Source organism: Lissotriton vulgaris, chromosome 7 (genome assembly GCF_964263255.1).
Source record: "Lissotriton vulgaris chromosome 7, aLisVul1.2, whole genome shotgun sequence".
NCBI classification, from domain to species: domain Eukaryota; kingdom Metazoa; phylum Chordata; class Amphibia; order Caudata; family Salamandridae; genus Lissotriton; species Lissotriton vulgaris.
The window spans coordinates 21,292,384-21,312,117 of record NC_141695.1 but is presented as its reverse complement, the minus strand read 5'-3'; the positions used below and the strand labels follow the sequence as shown (position 1 = coordinate 21,312,117).

The 19,734-nt window shown below is 55.9% G+C and overlaps 1 pseudogene; it reads right to left on the bottom strand.

The window, feature by feature from the left end:
* Window positions 1-19,734, bottom strand: part of LOC147700543 (uncharacterized) — a 171,295-nt pseudogene that overhangs the window by 69,913 nt on the left and 81,648 nt on the right.

Here is a 19,734-nt window from a genome sequence, read left to right as displayed (position 1 = left end):
CGGCCTGCCTTGCGCTTGTCCGGAGCATCGCAGCGCTCCGTCCCGGATGAGGCAGTGGGGGCACCTGTCTATTGCCGAGGAGCTGTGGTCGCGAGTGGCGCCCAGGAGTGTGTTGGCGCCCAGAGTGGCGCGAGAAGTAGCCGCGAGCGGGGGGAAAAGCAGAGTACCTGCACGCTGATCTTTCTGGGAAAGACCAGGGACGTGGCCTAGTCCGAGGATTCCCCCGGCCGTCCCCGGTGTCCGGATTTCGGGGCTGCGGCGGTGACCGCTGGAGGACAACGGAAGGGCCCAAAGGGCAGCGACCGCCAGGTGCGGAAGGCACGCCGGAGGAGACCGAGAGGTGGACACCGGAGCCCTCGCTTAGCGAGCTTCGGGGGTCGGAAGAGCAGGACTGAGACCGTGGCCTGGGCACCGTGCACCCGAGGCCCCCGTGGCTACAGAGCGGCCGAGGCGGGCCGAACACGGGAGAGGCCCGGATGACCCAGGAACATACACGGGGCCGGTTGCCGTCGCGGGAGCCTGAACACACTGGCGGCCCGCTATATTACTCCGGGGAGCAGGACTGAGGCCTGAGCACAGCGCCCACGTGGCCCACGTGGCGACAAGGCTCCCAGAACAGACCAAGCAGTGGAGAGGCCCGGACGCCCCAGGAGCATATGTGGGGGCCGGTGGCCGTCGCAGAAGCCTGATCGCACCGGCGACCCGCCATATTTGTCTGGGGACTAGGACTGGTGGCACACGGTCGCAGCTGCATACCTGCGCGGTGCCCGGACGTTCCAGGGGAAGCCGCTGGGGCGGATCGGCCTCAGGCGTGGAGAGTGCGAAGGGCGCCCGGGTGGGCCCTGGGGTGGCATCGGGACCGTGGTCCGGTGACAGGACATCTCCGTCTCATGGCCAGGGTACAGCGGCCTGACGGTGAATGCAGGTCTGTGTGAAGGCTCAGGCTTCGTCGATTGCGCACACTGACGGAGCTGCGGCGGAAGTGCGGAGCGGGGGAGCCGGAGCCCGGTGAGTGGACAGGACACTATTGCACCCTCCAGCGCTCTATAGCTTTTACGCTGGGATACACTCCCGACTCCTGGATCAGGAGGTGGGACGCAAAGTGACGCGGGGAGGAGTTGCAGCGGCTCTAGGCTCCCTACTGGACTGGGCTGGCCCGGCGCAGAACTTTCGCTTCCCTCTTTGGAGCTACCCCGAGAGAGCGCTCAGGGGGGCGTCATGGCTGGCAACAGAGGAAACAGGAAGGGGGAGCGAACCCTGCAGGACATGCTAACGAGGGGCCCGGCGAGGCAGGAGAGGGGCCAGCAATCCTCGAGCCCCGCAAGTAGCTCCCAAGGGGCTGGGGGTGGCGAGCCCCCGGTGACCAGGTCATTCCTGGAGTCCCTTTTTAGCACGCTCAGGGACGATTTCCAAGCACTGAAACAGGAGGTGACCGGAGAAGTGCGGGAAGTGCGCAGAGAAGTCGATGGCTTGGGCGAAAGAGTGGCCACGGTAGAAGAGGCGGGTCATACCCGAGACGAGGAGATAACGCAACTGCAGCAGGAGGTGCTGCGCCTGCAAGACCAGCAGCTTGACCTCCAGGCGCGCAATGAGGATCTTGAAAACCGTTCCCGCCGAAACAATATTAGGGTCCGGGGCGTTCCATCCGGAGAAGAAGGTGAGGACACGACAGGATATCTGCAGGAACTCTTTTGAGAAATTTTGAGTGAGCCGGCGGACTTCGTCATTAGGATTGACAGGGCTCACAGGGTGGGTCCGCCGCGCTGAGCCTCGGCCACCCCGCCGGATATCTTGGCCTTCCTGCCGGACTATCCTTTGAAGGAACGGATTGTCAGTGGAGCTAGACGGCAACAGTCCTTCAGCTTTAGGGGACACCGGATTGCCCTCTTTCAGGATCTCTCGGTGATCACGCTCCAGAAGCGCAGAGGTTTCAAAATCGCCACGGACTTCCTGAGGGACCACGACACGCAGTACTCTTGGGGCCATCCCTTCCGGCTAATCTTCAGGTGGAATGGAACGCTCCACCAGCTTCGCTCTTTGCAGGATGTTTGTGCCGTTTTGGGGATCAGCGCGACGGACGACGCGGCCCCTACCCCACGTAGACGTCGCACCACCAGGGATGGCTGGCAATCGGTGACACGAAGGCCCCCCTCCGCGTCCTTGGCACGTCCGGACTCACCCACGATCAGAGCGGACATGGCTGAGGTGATCCAGGAGGTGGATAGGACTACTGCACCCGGCGAGGTCGCTTTGACAGCTTGAGAGAACTCCGGGGGGGGGAGATCGATGAAACGCCACTGACGTAGCAGGTTTGGGGGATCCGGGGGAGGGAGGGTGGAGGGTGTTTGGGTTGTGGCTGGACGTCCATTTGGATACTTTTCCACAGACTTGTCCACCCTGGACTGGACTGGGACAATGGGTCCTTGGGCCCGGATTGTAGAGGGGGGGGGAGGAGGGGAACAGTTGGGGTTGGGTTGGTTGTGGTTTGCAGGGGAGAGTTGGGTGGGAGGCGGTTGGGGAGTTTCAGGCGGGGTTCGGGGACGGGGAGTGGGGGGGAAGCTGAGGGTAGGGGAGGGGGGCTCCATCCAGAGCGCTTGTTGTGTGCATGCTGCCCCGAAGGGGGCTCCCGGACTCGTCTGGCCACGGCGCTGTCTTTTACGGCTACTGCTTATTTGCTCTTGTCGCTTTGGTTTGATTAATTATGATGCCCTTTAAAGTGCTGACCCTGAATGTTAAGGGACTCAATAATCCGGTTAAAAGAAGAGCTGTCTTGTCTTTGCTAGAGGCTATGCAGGCGGACATATGCCTTAATTTAATTTAATTTAATTTAATTGTGGGTTTATATAGCGCTAGAATCGACTCCCGGAGAAGTATCTCCGCGCTTCGACCGCTGGGGAACCCGTCCTGGCTCACCCTGAGAGATGGTCCCTAATGGGTATCTCTAAGGTGCGACCAAGCATTCCCGGCGGTCTGGGGGGGCCATTGTGAAGATGAGGCAAGCTAATGCCCAGAGTTGCCGAGTGTGGTCCCTGACTGGAGTAGGCACCGAGGCGAGAATTATCGATCCCGCTGACCCTGGTCCACGACCCTGCCGCGTCGGGAATCGAACCCTGGTCCCGGGCCGTCCTCTGCTTACGGGTCTGCCGCCTCTAACCAGTGAGCCACACCACTCCACCTTCTGCAGGAGACTCATTTGCTGGCGCGTGACTGCCATAGGATGCGCTCGCGCAACTTCCCCACACAGTTTTTCTCCTCGAACAACTCTAAAACGGCAGGGGTGGCGATCTTGGTGTCTGGGTCCTTTAGAGGGGAGGTGCTCCACAAACTCGCAGAGCAGAAAGGGAGGCTTTTGGCGTACAGGTTCAAACTGGGGTCATTGACGCTCACTATAGGGACAGTATACAGCCCGAATGACCATCAGGAACGCTTCCTTCACTCTGCCCTGGTGGACATAACAGCGTCCCCGGACAGGCATGTCATTATAGGGGGGGACCTGAACATGGTGCTCGATTCCTCTATGGACAGATCAGCACAGCGTTATCCGCAGACGGGGGAACTATCACATGCAGGGAAGGGTCAATTAGCGGATCTTGATCTTCACGATCTATGGCGCCACCTCCACCCTACACTTAGGGACTATTCTTATTATTCTCATGCACATAAAACTTACGCACGGCTGGACCATATCTTGGTCACTGGCCCGGTCCGGGACTTAGCCACTGCATCTGAAATTGGGGTCCTTTCTCTGTCGGACCACGCGCCGGTCTCGGGCGTCTTCTCGCTGCCGTCGACGCCGACCCCCCGCGGGGTGTGGCGGCTTAGGGACACGCTCTTGCATAAGAAATTGGTTGTGGCATGCATAAGGGAATCGATTAGAGAATACCAGGCTCATAATGATAATGGGGAGACCTCGCTGGCAACTCAGTGGGCAGCGCTTAAGGCGGTCCTGCGGGGTGAGTTCATCGCGGTCTCTTCGGCAGAGAACAAGGTACGGCGTCAGAAGCGTGAACTGACGCAAGCGGTCCGGGAACTTGAGCAGGTGCACCGCCGCACGGGGGCCCCCAGAATCTGGAAACAGTTGAAAGCGGCGAGGAAAGCTCTGTCTGCGTTGGACATGGATAGGGCCGAGTATGCGGCGCTAAGGTTGCGGCACGCGTATTATACGGGAGGGGACAGGTCTGGCCGGCTTCTGGCGCATAAATTGAGAGAGTCTCACCAGTGTCGTCGGGTGAAAGAGATTGAGGCTGTAGACGGGGCGATGGTATCTGACGATTCTCAGATAGCAGAGACCTTCCGGCGATTCTATGCCCAGCTATATACTGCAGATCTCCAGGGGGAAGGAAACACAGAGGATTACTTAGACACAATCACCCTCCCGTCCCTCGCGACGACGCAAACGGAGTACTTGGAGAGGGAGATCAGGGTAGAGGAGGTGCTTACAGCCATCTCCAGGCTTAAGCATGGCAAAGCTCCGGGCCCGGACGGATATCCCGCACTCTTTTATAAGACATTCAGTGACGTGCTGGCGCCCATTCTGCCCAGACTCTTTAATTCCTTCTCCACCTCGGGCGCCATCCCAGCCGATCTCCTGCAGGCGACAGTGTCAGTTATCCCCAAACCAGGAAAAGACCGGACCAAATGCGGCTCATACCGGCCGATCTCTCTCTTTAATATTGACCTAAAATTGTATACGGGGATTCCGGCGGCGAGATTGGCACTCCATCTGCCTGGATTAGTGGAATCAGATCAGGCGGGCTTTATACCGTGGAGACAGACGGTAGATAATACCAAACGGATAGTCCACGTTTTAGAGAAAGCTTCCAGAATCCCGGGGGAACACATGCTGCTCTCTGTCCACGCTGAGAAAGCGTTCGACCGGGTGCACTGGCCCTATTTGGAGAGAGTGCTGGAAAGGATGGGGATTGGTGAAAAGTTCCGCACTATGGTCTTTAATTGCTATAGGTTTCCGACTGCTGTGGTTCGAGTAAACGGTTGTAACTCCCATGGATTTAGCATTGAGAGAGGAACCAGACATGGCTGCCCGCTGTCGCCGCTTCTCTTCGCCCTATATATGGAACCGTTTGCTCAGAGGATACGCCAAAACCCGGACGCAACAGGGGTGAAAAAGCCTTTATGCTGACGACGTGCTCTTCTCCCTGGACCATCCGAGGCGAGCCCTCCCCGCGTGTATTAGCGAACTAGAGGCTTTTTCGTCGATGGCCGGCTTCCGCATGAACATGGGGAAGTCGGTGGAATTGGATCTTTCCCTAACGGCTACCACACGATCGGAGTTGCAGGGGCTCTTCCCTATGCACTGGTCGTCGCACCAGGTACAGTACCTAGGTATACTGTTAACTCCCACGTTACCGGCGATGTTCACAGCTAATTATGGGGCCCTGAGTAAGAAGATCAAGGAGGAGTTGGGACGGTGGGGCAAGGGCATGATTTTGTGGCTTGGCAGGGTGGCGGCGGTCAAGATGACAATCCTCCCCCAGGTTTTGTATCTGTTTCGGGCGCTGCCACTCCAACCGCCTAAGGGATGGATTCAGCAGACTCAGGCAGACATAGCCCATTTCATCTGGCAGGGTCGCAAACCTCGACTTAAGAGAGCTCTCACGACGTTGGCTCCGGAATCGGGGGGATTGGGTGTCCCGGATCTGCGCAAGTACTTTCAAGCGGCGCAATTGCGGTATCTGGTGGAGTGGAGTAGGTGGGAGTCGGACAAACCCTGGCTCTTTCAGGACCAGGCAGTCGCTGGTCGCCCGCTGCAGGAAGTGCCTTTTCTGCGCAGGGCTCATCGCCCTCCTAATCTTTATGCATCCTATGTCACGCGGGTCCCACTGGTAGTGTGGGACGCCACTTGCAGGGTCCATGAGCTCACTACGTTTCCCTCCCCGCTTACGCCGATCGTGGACAACCCGGACTTTACTCCAGGGATGGAACCGGGGGCCTTCACACACTGGCGCATGGCCGGTTGTAGGGCGCTCTCGCAAATGTATGACTCGGGTGGGGTACTCTCTTTTGAGAGCCTCAAGGAGGAATTCCAGTTGTCGGAATCGGACAGACTGCGTTACTGGCAGGTGAGGCATTGGGCGTTACAGCCGGAGGTGCGGGAGCTAGCTGAAAGGAGGTTATCGCCATACGAGAAGTGGTTACTCACACGCACGTCCGACATCAAACACATCTCTGATCTCTATAAACTATTGCAGCCACCACCCTTCCACTTTCACAACCCAGGTAGGGAGCGATGGCACCGAGAATTGGGAAGGGTGCTGAGCCACAAAGAATGGGACCAGATCTCGTATCGGGCTAGGCATTCTGCGTACCATATAGGGCTTACTGAAACGTTCACCAAGGTATCGACTTATTGGTACTATACTCCGGGTAGATTACACGAGATGAATCGCAATATTGAGAACACTTGCTGGCGAGAGTGTGGACAGTTGGGCACCTTGACACATGTATTATGGGACTGTCCCCTGCTAGAATCCTACTGGAAGGAGGTGCTTGATAAGATTGACACGCACCTTGGTATAGAGCTCCCCCGCTTCCCAGCTTACACACTGTTAGGCCTCCCAAATGGGCTGATGTATCCCTTGAAGTCGCGTAAGGGAAGACAAATTGCAATAGCGTTGGGCTCCGCAGTGCAAAACATTCTAATACACTGGCGCTCGACTGTCCTCCCCTCTGTTGCGGGTTGGCTACATAGACTGTGGCATGTCTTGGGTATGGAATAACTATCCCTTATGGTGGCGGGGGATGTAGAACAATTTGAGGAATTGTGGCAACCCTTCCATGCTCTGCTAACCACAGAATTTAGAGAACTTACATGCCCAAGGTACCTCCGACTGCTGAGGCTCACTCCGCCGTTGGCCCACACTGCTTAAGAGGTCGCTGTCCGGGCGTGGGAGGCGCCGGAGGACGGCGTTGTGGGCGGAAGGTTCAAAGAAGGACAAGCTCTGGATGGGGAGGGTGGGGAAGGGGGGGTTTGGGGAGAGTGTGGGAGTTGGGGGGGTAGTTTTGGAAAAATTTGAAGGAGTATAGAGGGACTGCATTATCTTTGTTTTGTATTGTGCTGGTTTTGGCTGAGTCTATGCTGCAGGAGGCCACGTTGAATAGATCTGGTTCATGACGCACTCATCTGGATCGCCTCCTGGGACACTGTGCAATCATTCTTCCTAGTATGTTGATTTGCTTTCTCTGTACTCATTCAATTCAATAAAAATACTTTAAACCTAAAAACACATTCAGAGGTGCAGAAAATGAACAATTGCGCCAAACTCACATAAGTCACCACCTGTGACTGTCCATAGGCAGGAACACCAGAACTGTCCCAAATGGCAGGGGCCTAAACGTGGCAGTTGCCCACAAAGTGCTGGGCAACTGGTGAAAAGGGTGGGAACAACGTTGGAGCCTTCCAGGCCCTGAACAAAGCACTAGTGTCCCCTGAGCCTCTCAGGGCTCTAAACAAATGACTGCCCCCTCTGAGCCTTTCGGGGCTCTGGAAACAACAGTGGGGCCTGTGAGCCTCTCCTGGGCTTTGCAGCGCAACTTGAACTACCCCCTAAGCCCCTCCGGGCTCTAAATCAACAATGGCCGCCACGATCCTCTCGGGCTCTGAAAACAAATGCTGCCCTGAGCCTCGCAGGCTCCAAAGAACAATGCAGCCCTCCAGAACCTCTCTTGGGTGCACGCCACACTGCCCCCGGATGGAGCCTCTCAGGCTCTGGTGATATGGCGCCACGATCTAGGAGCCCCGGTCTGGGGGACTCTGTATTGAGGGAGGGCCCCTCGGGCCTCTGTACACCCTGGCCCTCGCACTGGGGGGGGGGGGTTCAGGCACCAGCAATGTGCCCCGACGCCTCCCCCTCCTCACGCCTCCCACTCACGGGTCTCTGCGGGAAGGTGCTGTAGCTCCCGCTCCTCAGGGGCTCTCTCCACACAGGGGAGCTCCACTCTGCTCCCGGTCATGCTGCGGCGGCTCTTGGGCTCCGGGGCTCTCCCTTGGTCCCGGGAGCCCTGAGAAGGCAGGCGCCGCTCTCCCTCTTCATGCACCGGATCCCGGGGTCGGCTCCCGGCAGCTTCTGGCTTCTTCCTTCCTGTCCCGGGCCGGCAGCCAATCAGAGCGCGGCCCGGGGAATGAGGTCACAGGATGTCCCGCAGTCCCACCCCCGGCCTGCCTGACTTCCTGGTCGCGGCCGGGCGGCAACGGGGACAATTCCAGCGGGCAATGCCGGGTGGGCACCAGTTTTAAGATAAGTAAAGCGCTCCCAAAGCGCTAGTGGCAGAGTACAGTGCAAGATCCTTGGCAGGGTGGGCACCTGCCAGGGGACTGTAAAATCATCAGAAAGCGGCGTGGGCAGCCGCGAAGGGGAAAGTAAAGCGCTCCCAGCGCTCAAAGACGATTTGCAGCGCTCTCAGCGCTAGGGGTGAAGGCACAGCGCTCCCAAGCGCTAGGGGCAGAGCAAAGTTCCTTAAAGCAGGCAGGGGGGCAAGGCTGGGCCCAGAGCCAGCTCACTGGGTCTCCAGGCAGGGAGACAATCCAAGTGGCGGTCCTCTGGCCCAGCAACAGCAGCAGCACCCTCAGGCAGGATCCTGGAAGAGAACAACTTCTGTGGGGACACAGCCCCAGTTTTATACACCACATTCCTTTGTTCTGGCACAGGGTGAGGGGAGAAACCAGTCGCAGCTGGTTGGTGAGCACTGTTGATGTGCTCATTCACCCTTTTCATTCACTGGCAGGGCTAGGGTCATTAGACGCACCACAGGGGGCGGAGCCAGCATTGTCTGGGGAAAACCCAGCCTCATTCAGGACACAGGTACACTCCTCCCCAGCCATCAGCATGCTAATCTCCCACTCACCACCGGGCAGACCCATCCAGCCTTCCTGGAGCCAGGCTCACCAGCCAGCTCCAGCCAATCACACGCCAGGCATATTTTACACTAATATGCCAACTCCTAGAAGTGGCATTTGTACACAAGACACACTCATGCCACATACATCATTGCGAAGCATTCACTCTCACGAGTTTGCACATATCAAATTCGAACCTGTACACCCCACGCATCAGGAACTACCAGGGACACATACATTCCCCATGCATTCCTATGGGAGGGCAGGCCAACCTTACCACATGCACTCAAAGTGCGCACGCACTTTCCACTGGGACACAGTGAAAGTGCGCAGAACCCAAAAATCACCATCACCAGGTCACCATTAAACGTAAAAAGTCTAGGGGTGAACCTGCCAGAAGGGCCAGGTCCAACACACCCCAGGTGCTGATGCTCGCTCCATTGCAGGTGCTGATGCTCCCTCCACCCCAGGTGCTGATGCTCCCTCCACCCCAGGTGCTGATGCTCCCTCCACCCCAGGTGCTAATGCTCCCTCCACCCCTGGTGCTGATGCTCCCTCCACCCCAGGTGCTAATGCTTTCTCCACCCCAGGTGCCAATGCTCCCTCCACCCCAGGTGCTGATGCTCCTTTTACCCCAGGTGCTGACGTTCCCTCCACCCCAGGTGCTGATGCTCCCTCCATCCCACATGCTGATGCTCCCTACATCTGAGGTGCTGATGCTCTCTCCACCCCAGGTGCTGATGCTCCCTCCATCCCACGTGCTGATGCTCCCTTCATCTGAGGTGCTGATGCTCCCTCCAGCCCTGGTGCTGATGCTCCATTCTCTTCAGATGCCCATGTTCATTCCTTCCTAGATGTTGTGCTCATCTCTCACCCATGTCCTTCTAGCCCTCATACTGATGCACAAGAGACCCCTAGTGTTCATGTGCCCACAAACACTGGTCCCCTCGTGCCCTCTACCCCGGGTGATGATGCGTACTCCACCTGCAGTGCTAATGAGCCCTCACCCCGGGTGATGATGCACCCTCCACCTGTAGTGCTGATGAGCCCTCAGACCACCCCAGGTGTTCCTGTGCCCTCTTTCTCGGTGCCAGCATACACTCGTGTCGTGGATGCTCAAGTGCCCCTCTATCACGGGCGCTCACAGGTCCTCCACCCCAAGAAGGGGTGTGCCCTATACAAGCGATGCTTATGAGCCCTCCCCCAAGTTGCTAATGAGCCCCCCCAAGGTGCTGATGGGCCCTACCCCCAAGGTGCTGATGGGCCCTCCCCCCAAGGTGCTGATGAGCCCTCCCCCAAAGGTGCTGACGAGCCTTCCACCAAGGTGCTGATGAGCCCCCCTCCCCCAGGGTGCTGACGAGCCCTCCCCCAAGGTGCTGATGAGCCCTCCCCCGGAGGTGCTGAAGAGCCCTTCCCCAAGGTGCTGATGAGCCCTCCCCCCAAGGTGCTGATGGGCCCACCCCCAAGGTGCTGATGAGCCCTCCCCCAAAGGTGCTGATGAGCCTTCCACCAAGGTGCTGATGAGCCCCCCCTCCACCAAGGTGCTGATGAGCCCTCCCCCTAAGGTGCTGATGAGCCCTCCCCACAAGGTGCTGATGAGCCCGCCCCCAGGTGCTGATGAGCCCTCTCCCAAGGTGCTGATGAGCCTTCCCCCAAGGTGCTGATGAGCCCTCCTCCAAGGTGCTGATGAGCCCTCCCCCCAAGGTGCTGATGAGCCCTCCTCCAAGGTGCTGATGAGCCCTCCCCCCAAGGTGCTGATGAGCCCTCCCCAAGGTGCTGATGAGCCCTCCCCCAAGGTGCTGATGAGCCCTCCCCAAGGTGCTGATGAGCCCCACCCAAGGTGCTGATAAGCCCTCCCCCCAAGGTGCTGATGAGCCCTCCCCCCAAGGTGCTGATGAGCCCTCCCCAAGGTGCTGATGAGCCCCCCCAAGGTGCCGATGAGCCCTCCCCCCAAGGTGCTGATGAGCCCTCCCCCAAGGTGCTGATTAGCCCTCCCCCCAAGGTGCTGATGAGCCCTCCCCAAGGTGCTGATGAGCCCTCTCCCCAAGGTGCTGAAGATCCCTACCCCCCAAGGTGCGGATGAGCCCTCCCCCAGGTGCTAATGCTCCCTCCACCCCAGGTGCTGATGCTCGCCCCACTCCAAGTGCTGATGCTCTTTCCACCCCTGGTGCTAATGCTCCCTCCAACCCAGGTGCTAATGCTCCCTCCACCCCAGGTGCTAATGCTCCCTCCACCCCAGGTGCTAATGCTCCCTCCACCTCAGGTGCTAATGCTCCCTCCACCCCAGGTGCTGATGCTCGCTCCACCCCAGGTGCTGATGCTCCCTCCATCCCAGGTGCTGATGCTCCCTCCACCCCAGGTGCTGATGCTCTCTCCACTCCAAGTGCTGATGCTCTTTCCACCCCAGGTGCTGATGCTCCCTCCACCCCAGGTGCTGATGTTCCCTCCACCCCAGGTGCTAATGCTCCCTCCACCCCTGGTGCTAATGCTCCCTCCATCCCAGGTGCTGATGCTCCCTTTACCCCAGGTGCTGACATTCCCTTCATCCCACGTGCTGATGCTCCCTCCATTTGACGTGCTGATGCTCACTTCACCCCAGGTGCTGATGCTGCCTCCATCCCACGTGCTGATGCTCCCTCCATCTGAGGAGCTGATGCTCCCTCCACCCCAGGTGCTGATGCTCCTTCCATCCCACATGCTGATGCTCCCTCCATCTGAGGTTCTGATGCTCCCTCCACCCCAGGTGCTAATGCTCTCTCCACCCCAGGTGCTGATGCTCCCTCCATCCCACGTGCTGATGCTCCCTTCATCTGAGGTGCTGATGCTCCCTCCAGCCCTGGTGCTGATGCTCCCTTCTCTTCAGATGCCCATGTTCATTCCTACCTAGATGTTGTGCTCATCTCTCACCCATGTCCCTCTAGCCCTCATACTGATGCACAAGAGACCCCTAGTGTTCATGTGCCCACAAACACTGGTCCCCTCATGCCCTCTACCCCGTGTGATGATGCGTACTCCACCTGCAGTGCTGATGAGCCCTCCACCCCAGGTGATGATGCACCCTCCACCTGTAGTGCTGATGAGCCCTCAGACCACCCCAGGTGTTCCTGTGCCCTCTTTCTCGGTGCCAGCATACACTCGTGTCGTGGATGCTCATGTGCCCCTCTATCACGGGCGCTCACAGGTCCTCCACCCCAAGAAGGGGTGTGCCCTATACAAGCGATGCTGATGAGCCCACCCCCCCAAGTTGCTGATGAGACCCCCCAAGGTGCTGATGGGCCCTCCCTCCAAGGTGCTGATGGTCCCTCCCCCCAAGGTGCTGATGAGCCCTCCCCCAAAGGTGCTGATGAGCCTTCCACCAAGGTGCTGATGAGCCCCCCCTCCCCCAGGGTGCTGACGAGCCCTCCCCCAAGGTGCTGATGAGCCCTTCCCCGGAGGTGCTGATGAGCCCTTCCCCCAAGGTGCTGATGAGCCCTCCCCCCAAGGTGCTGATGGGCCCTCCCCCCAAGGTGCTGATGAGCCCTCCCCAAAGGTGCTGATGAGCCTTCCACCAAGGTGCTGATGAGCCCCCCCTCCCCAAGGTGCTGATGAGCCCTCCCCCCAAGGTGCTGGTGAGCCCTCCCCCCAGGGTGCTGATGAGCCCTCCCCCCAAGGTGCTGATGAGCCCTCCCCCCAAGGTGCTGATGAGCCCATCCCAAGGTGCTGATGAGCCCTCCCCCAAGGTGCTGATGAGTCCTCCTCCAAGGTGCTGATGAGCCCTCCCCCCAAGGTGCTGATGAGCCCTCCTCCAAGGTGCTGATGAGCCCTCCCCCCAAGGTGCTGATGACCCCTCCCCAAGGTGCCGATGAGCCCTCCCCCCAAGGTGCTGATGAGCCCTCCCCCAAGGTGCTGATTAGCCCTCCCCCCAAGGTGCTGATGAGCCCTCCCCTAGGTGCTGATGAGCCCTCTCCCCAAGGTGCTGATGATCCCTACCCCCCAAGGTGCGGATGAGCTCTCCCCCCAGGTGCTAATGCTCCCTCCACCCCAGGTGCTGATGCTCGCCCCACTCCAAGTGCTGATGCTCTTTCCACCCCTGGTGGTAATGCTCCCTCCAACCCAGGTGCTAATGCTCCCTCCACCCCAGGTGCTAATGCTCCCTCCACCCAGGTGCTAATGCTCCCTCCACCCCAGGTGCTGATGCTCGCTCCACCCCAGGTGCTGATGCTCCCTCCACCCCAGGTGCTAATGCTCCCTCCACCCCAGGTGCTGATGCTCGCTCCACTCCAAGTGCTGATGCTCTTTCCACCCCAGGTGCTAATGCTCCCTCCACCCCAGGTGCTGATGCTCCTCCACCCCAGGTGCTGATGTTCCCTCCACCCCAGGTGCTAATGCGCCCTCCACCCCTGGCGCTAATGCTCCCTCCACCCCAGGTGCTGATGCTCCCTTTACCCCAGGTGCTGACATTCCCTTCATCCCACGTGCTGATGCTCCCTCCATTTGACATGCTGATGCTCCCTTCACCCCAGGTGCTGATGCTCCCTCCATCCCACATGCAGATGCTCCCTCCATCTGAGGAGCTGATGCTCCCTCCACCCCAGGTGCTGATGCTCTCTCCATCCCACGTGCTGATGCTCCCTCCATCTGAGGAGCCGATGCTCCCTCCACCCCAGGTGCTGATGCTCCCTCTATCCCACATGCTGATGCTCCCTCCATCTGAGGTTCTGATGCTCCCTCCAGCCTGGCGCTGATGCTCCCTTCTCTCCAGATGCCCATGTTCATTCCTTCCTAGATGTTGTGCTCATCTCTCACCCATGTCCCTCTAGCCCTCATGCTTTTGCACAAGAGACCGCTACTGTTCATGTGCTCACAAACACTGGTCCCCTCGTGCCTTCCACCCCGGGTGATGATGCGTCCTCCACCTGTAGTGCTGATGAGCCCTCCACCCCGGGTGATGATGCACCCTCCACCTGTAGTGCTGATGAGCCCTCCACCCCGGGTGATGATGCGCCCTCCACCTGTAGTGCTGATGTGCCCTCAGACCACCCAAGCTGTTGCTGTGTCCTCTTTCTCGGTGCCAGCATACACTCTGTCGTGGATGCTCATGAGCCCCTCTATCACGGGTGCTCACAGGTCCTCCAACCCAAGAAGGGTGTGCCCTATACAAGCGATGCTGATGAGCCCTCCCCCCAAGTTGCTGATGAGCCCTCCCCCCAAGGTGCTGATGAGCCCTCCCCCAAGGCGCTGATGAGCCATCCCCCAAGTTCCTGATGAACCCTCCCCCCAAGGTTCTGATGAGCCCTCCCCCCATGGTGCTGATGAGCCCTCCCCCCAAGGTGCTGATGAGCCCACCACCAAGGTGCTGATGAGCCCTCCACCAAGGTGCTGATGAGCCCCCCTCCCCCCAAGGTGCTGATGAGCCCCCCTCCCCCCAAGGTGCTGATGAGCCCTCCACCCAAGGTGCTGGTGAGCCCCCATCCCCCAAGGTGCTGATGAGCCCTCCCCCCCAAGGTGCTGATGAGCCCTCCAACCAAGGTGCCGATGAGCCCTTCCCTCAGGGTGCTGATGAACCCCCATCCCCCCAAGGTGCTGATGCTCTTTCCATCCCAGGTGTTGATGCTCGCTCAATTGCAGGTGCTGATGCTCCCTCCACCCCACGTACTGATGCTCCCTCCACCCCATGTGCTAATGCTCTCTTCACCCCAGGTGCCAATGCTCCCTCCACCCCAGGTGCTGATGCTCCTTTTACCCCAGGTGTTGACGTTCCCTCAACCCCAGGTGCTGATGCTCCCTCCATCCCACGTGCTGATGCTCCCTCCATCTGAGGTGCTGATGCTCTCTCCTCCCCAGGTGCTGATGCTCCCTCCATCCCACGTGATGATGCTCCCTCCATCTGAGGTGCTGATGAGCCCTCTCCCCAGGAGCTTTTCTGCCTTCAACTCATGTAATGATGTGCCCTTAAATTCTAGTCCTGGCATGTCTTCCATTCAAGAAGAAACACACTCCTTAGCACACGTATATCAAAATGTAGTTATGTATAGGTGTTGCCACCCGTTTGACACAATCACAATACGTAGTTCTTGGTGATACAGATATTATATTTATTCTTGAATGCTGGAAGTTCTCCACACAGCCGACACGTGTTTCGTCGTGACCGGGAGTATGTATGTATGTATGTATAGGCATTTATATAGCGCACTACTTACCCGTAGGGTCCCAAGGCGCTTCGACCGCTGCGAAACCCTTCCTGGCTTCCCTGAGAGATGGTCCCTTAATGGGTATCTCCAGGGTGAGACCAGGCATCCCCGGCGGTCTGGTGGGGCCGTTAGTGAAGATGAGGCAAGCTAATGCCCAGAGTTGCCGAGTGTGATCGCTGATCAGAGTGGGCACCGAGGTGAGAGAATTATCGAGTCCGCTGACCCTGGTCCAGAAACCTGCCGCGCCGGGAATCGAACCCTGGTCCCGGGCCGTCCTCTGCTCTCGGGTCTGCCGCCTCTAACCAGAACCCAACGACTTTTTCAAGGCTATTTTCAATTCCGTTTTCTTTTAATTAGTATGCGCTGATAATTCCAACCCGCATAGGGGTTCTACGGGGGTCTTCTGTTATAGTGTCCACTTTAATATGTCCAAAGGACTCCACTTCACACTTTGGTTGAGTTTGGCTTTCGCCCAAATCGTTTTTACGCGCTGATTCTGAACGGGGGCACTGACGGACAAAAACGATTTGGGCGAAAGCCAAACTCAACCAAAGTGCTTGTGGTGTATGTACCACATTCAGTAGAACTGTTAATGACAAGAACAAAGACACAGCATTTAACGAATAAGAGACTTACAAAGTATGAGCAAGTTATATTGGCTTCTGAAAATGTTACTTTAAAATGCTGTACTACCTTGAATCCTGCTACATTGCTGCCTCTTCCACAAGAGGAAGGATAAGATTGTGAAGAGCATGACTGTCTGGATGTTACTGAACTATCTACCAAACCCAGACCTGACATTGTTGATGAACCGTTATCTGAATCTGATTTGATCCTTTTTGTTGACGGTTCATGCCTAAGAGACAATGAAGGGTATCTGAGAGCAGCTTTTGCTGTATGTACCATTTTGGGAGTGGTTGAAGTTGCCTGTTTGAACAGAGTATATTCTGCTCAGGTGGCTGAAATTATTGCTCTGACACATGCCTGTACCATCGCAGATGGAATTTGAGTAACTATCTATACGGACAGCCAATATGGGTTTGGAGTGAGACAGCTCTGGCCAAGGCTGCAGAGGAACTAAGAGCAATAATAGACACAGGGGGTACGGCCACCTTGATTTTGTTAGATCTATCGGCAGCCTTCGACACTGTGAACCATGATATATTAATCAGTAGGATTTCTGAGTTGGGGATCAGAGGCACCGCCCTCGAACTACTGTCATCCTTTCTTGCCAATAGGATTTTCTCAGTGGAAGCCGTAGCCTTTGCTTCCGAGCCTTTCAAACTTCTCGTGGTGTGCCACAGGGCTCGTTATTGAGCACCACACTTTTCAATGTATATGTGACCCCTCTGGCGAAATCATCAGGGAGTTTGGGTTCTCAGTGGTCTCTTACGCTGACAACACCCAGTTGGTGGTGTCAGTCTCAAGGAAATTAGATGAGATAGCAGACTGTTTCAATAGCTGCATGACACAGGTTAACCTGTGGATGCAGTCTAACTGTCTAAAATGGAACGGCGGAAACTGTGAGGTCTTGCTGCTGGGCTCTGATTCTTCTATTTGGTCTCCTAGATGGTGGCCCGCCAGTTTGGGTGACAGCCTAGTCCCAGTGCCTAAGGTAAAATATCTAGGATTCATCTTCGATGTTAAACTAACATTCAACAGTCAGATCAATACCCTTCCTCAACCATTTGGTTCATCCTAAAAATGATCAGGAAAATTCAGCCATTCATCCCACCTGAATCCCTAAAAACTCTGGTTACAGCACTAGCCTTGTCCAGGTTGGACTACGGCAACGCTCTGCACATGGGGATCCAATCTCAGTGTCTATAAAGGCTGCAGAGCCTGCAAAATGCGGCAGCCAGATTAGTATTGGACATCCCCAGGTTTGAGCCAGTCTCCCATTGTTTAAGAGCCCTACACTGGCTCCCAGTGGACATGAGGATTACGTTTAAATCCCAATGTCTTGCCTATAAAGCACTGTATGCGCAGTTTAAAAGTCTAAAATCAGCACACAGCAAACTTCTGCAAACATCCAGGTTTAAGAGAGCACGCTGGGGCGGAAGAAACTTCCTGTTAGGGAAAATCAAGACTTGGAGCCTACTCCGGGTCACCAGAAAGAGCAGCCCCACACTTCTATCTTTCAGAGAGGCGCTGAAAACCGGGCTCTTTTCCAATTGATACGATCTGCACACCATTCTGGCAACCTTACTTGACCCTCCTGTCTGCAGCGCCAAGACGCCCCAGGGCAATGGTGCGCTTTGCAAATGTACACATCAAATTATCTGCAGGAACTTAACTTTCCCTAAACAGTTGTACACAGATTGAACACTGTGTGCAAGATAGGTTACCCTTTTATCTGTGGCTCATACTCAACATGAACTCGGCTACCCATGAAGTGTATGGAATGGGGTTAATGTTGCAAATAACAGAAGCTTCGCCCGTAGGGATTGTTTGTATGATGGCATTAATGATTCTGCATATTATTCTGAGGTATTTTGCACTTACTTTCATAGACATAATGCCATAATTGTTTATGTCATTTGAGATGTCATTAGTGATGTCATAAGTGATGTCATAGAACATGTCATGAGTGATGTCATATGTGAGGTCATAAGCAGGGCAAGGCAGGGGTGCAAGTTATAGTTCGCTCTATTGTAACTGGTGAATCTCCGTTTTTTTCGGTTCAAAATGTTATGTTGACACTGAAATTTTCACCTGACTATAATTACATTCTAACCGTTGGTGTTTTTCCAATTTATATACATACATGTATTTTATATAGATGTATATCCCAGTAGTAACTGGGCAGTTATAGGTAGGACCATATTTCTATTGTCAAAGCACCAGGTAAACCCACCCTCTCTCTCCACTGCATCTCACTACTCCACCCTGTGCTCTGCCTCCATCTTTCATTGTCTCCTTGGAATAATAAAAGGGTGCATTCTCTCAAATGGAGTAGGCACTAGAAAACTTTAATTATTTTCAGAGTTTTTAGAATGATCTGTCCAAGAGCATAGGAGTTTTTCAATATATGTGAAGTAGTGCCCTGCAAAACACACATTCATACCAAACACTGCTCTGTACCAGTCTTGTAATTAAATTGTAAATGTCCAGAACCATATGTATTTGGATAAAAAAATAAAATGGGGGTGTAGAAAGGTACAGGGTAAAATATTCCCACCTCTGTGGAGACACAGGGTCTCTCTCGGATGAAGCTGTAAATCTCTCCTTGAAGAGGAATCTTCTGTTCCAGGCTCATTCCTCACCCTGGGGCAGACCTGTCCAGGGAGACGTCCTTGTCTGTCATGAAGGTTGTACTGGGAAACTGGTACAGAGGAGGGAGAGACAGGTACAGAGAGATAGAGGGAGGAAAGAGGGAAAGACAGGTTCAGAAAGATAGAGTCAGAAAGGAGGGAGAGACCGGTGCAGAGAGAAAGAGTCAGGAAGGAGGGAGAGACAGGTACAGAGGGATGGAGGGAGGGACAAGGGAGAGACAGGTACAGAGAAATCAAAGGAGGAAGGAAAGACAGGTACACAGAGAAGGAGGGAGAGACAGGTACAGAGAGAAGGAGGGAGAGACAGGTACAGAGGGAGGGAGGGAAGAAGGAGAATCGGAAAGGGAAATAGAAAGAGTGAGAAAAAAGTAATAGAGAAACAAAGAGGAGATGAGAGAGAAAGAGAGGGAGATAGAGAAAGGAGTAAAGAAGAGGAAGAGAATTTTAAAGTCAGACATTATTTTTGTGAATGACACTCTGACACACAACCCTCTGTGTGTTTGTGTGTCTTTGCACAGCTGCGGATAGAAGTGCTGTCCACACTAACACAAGAGCAGAAGCAGTGGTGGAGGCACCACAGACGAGGGGATGAAGGACTGTGAGGGGTGTGAGCCTGGGCAGTCTAGTACAACACAACATGACATGCTAGGAACATATTTACATGTCAGAGTGTGAGGTGGAAGGGTGTGAGGCAGGGGCATACCTACCAAGTGTGCAGCAGGTACAGTGGCACTGGGACCCAGGGCTGTGAATGATGTGAGCCTGGGCAGTCTAGTACAACACAACATGACATGCTAGGACATATTTACATGTCAGAGTGTGAGGTGGAAGGGTGTGAGGCAGGGGCATACCTACCAAGTGTGCAGCAGGTACAGTGGCACTGGGACCCAGGGCTGTGAATGATGTGAGCCTGAGCAGTCTAGTACAACACAACATGACATGCTAGGAGCATATTTACATGTCAGAGTGTGAGGTGGAAGGGTGTGAGGCAGGGGCATACCTACCAAGTGTGCAGCAGGTACAGTGGCACTGGGACCCAGGGCTGTGAATGATGTGAGCCTGAGCAGTCTAGTACAACACAACATGACATGCTAGGAACATATTTACATGTCAGAGTGTGAGGTGGAAGGGTGTGAGGCAGGGGCATACCTACCAAGTGTGCAGCAGGTACAGTGGCACTGGGACCCAGGGCTGTGAATGATGTGAGCCTGAAGAGTCTAGTACTACACAACATGACATGCTAGGAACATATTTACATATGAGGTGGAAGGGTGTGAGGCAGGGGCGTACCTACCAAGTGTGCAGCAGGTGCAGTAGCACCGAGTCCCTGAGCTGTGAGTAATGTGAGCTTGAACAGTCGATTACAATACAACATGACATGTTAGGAACATATTTACATATCAGAGTGTGAGGTGGAAGGGGTGTGACGCAGGGG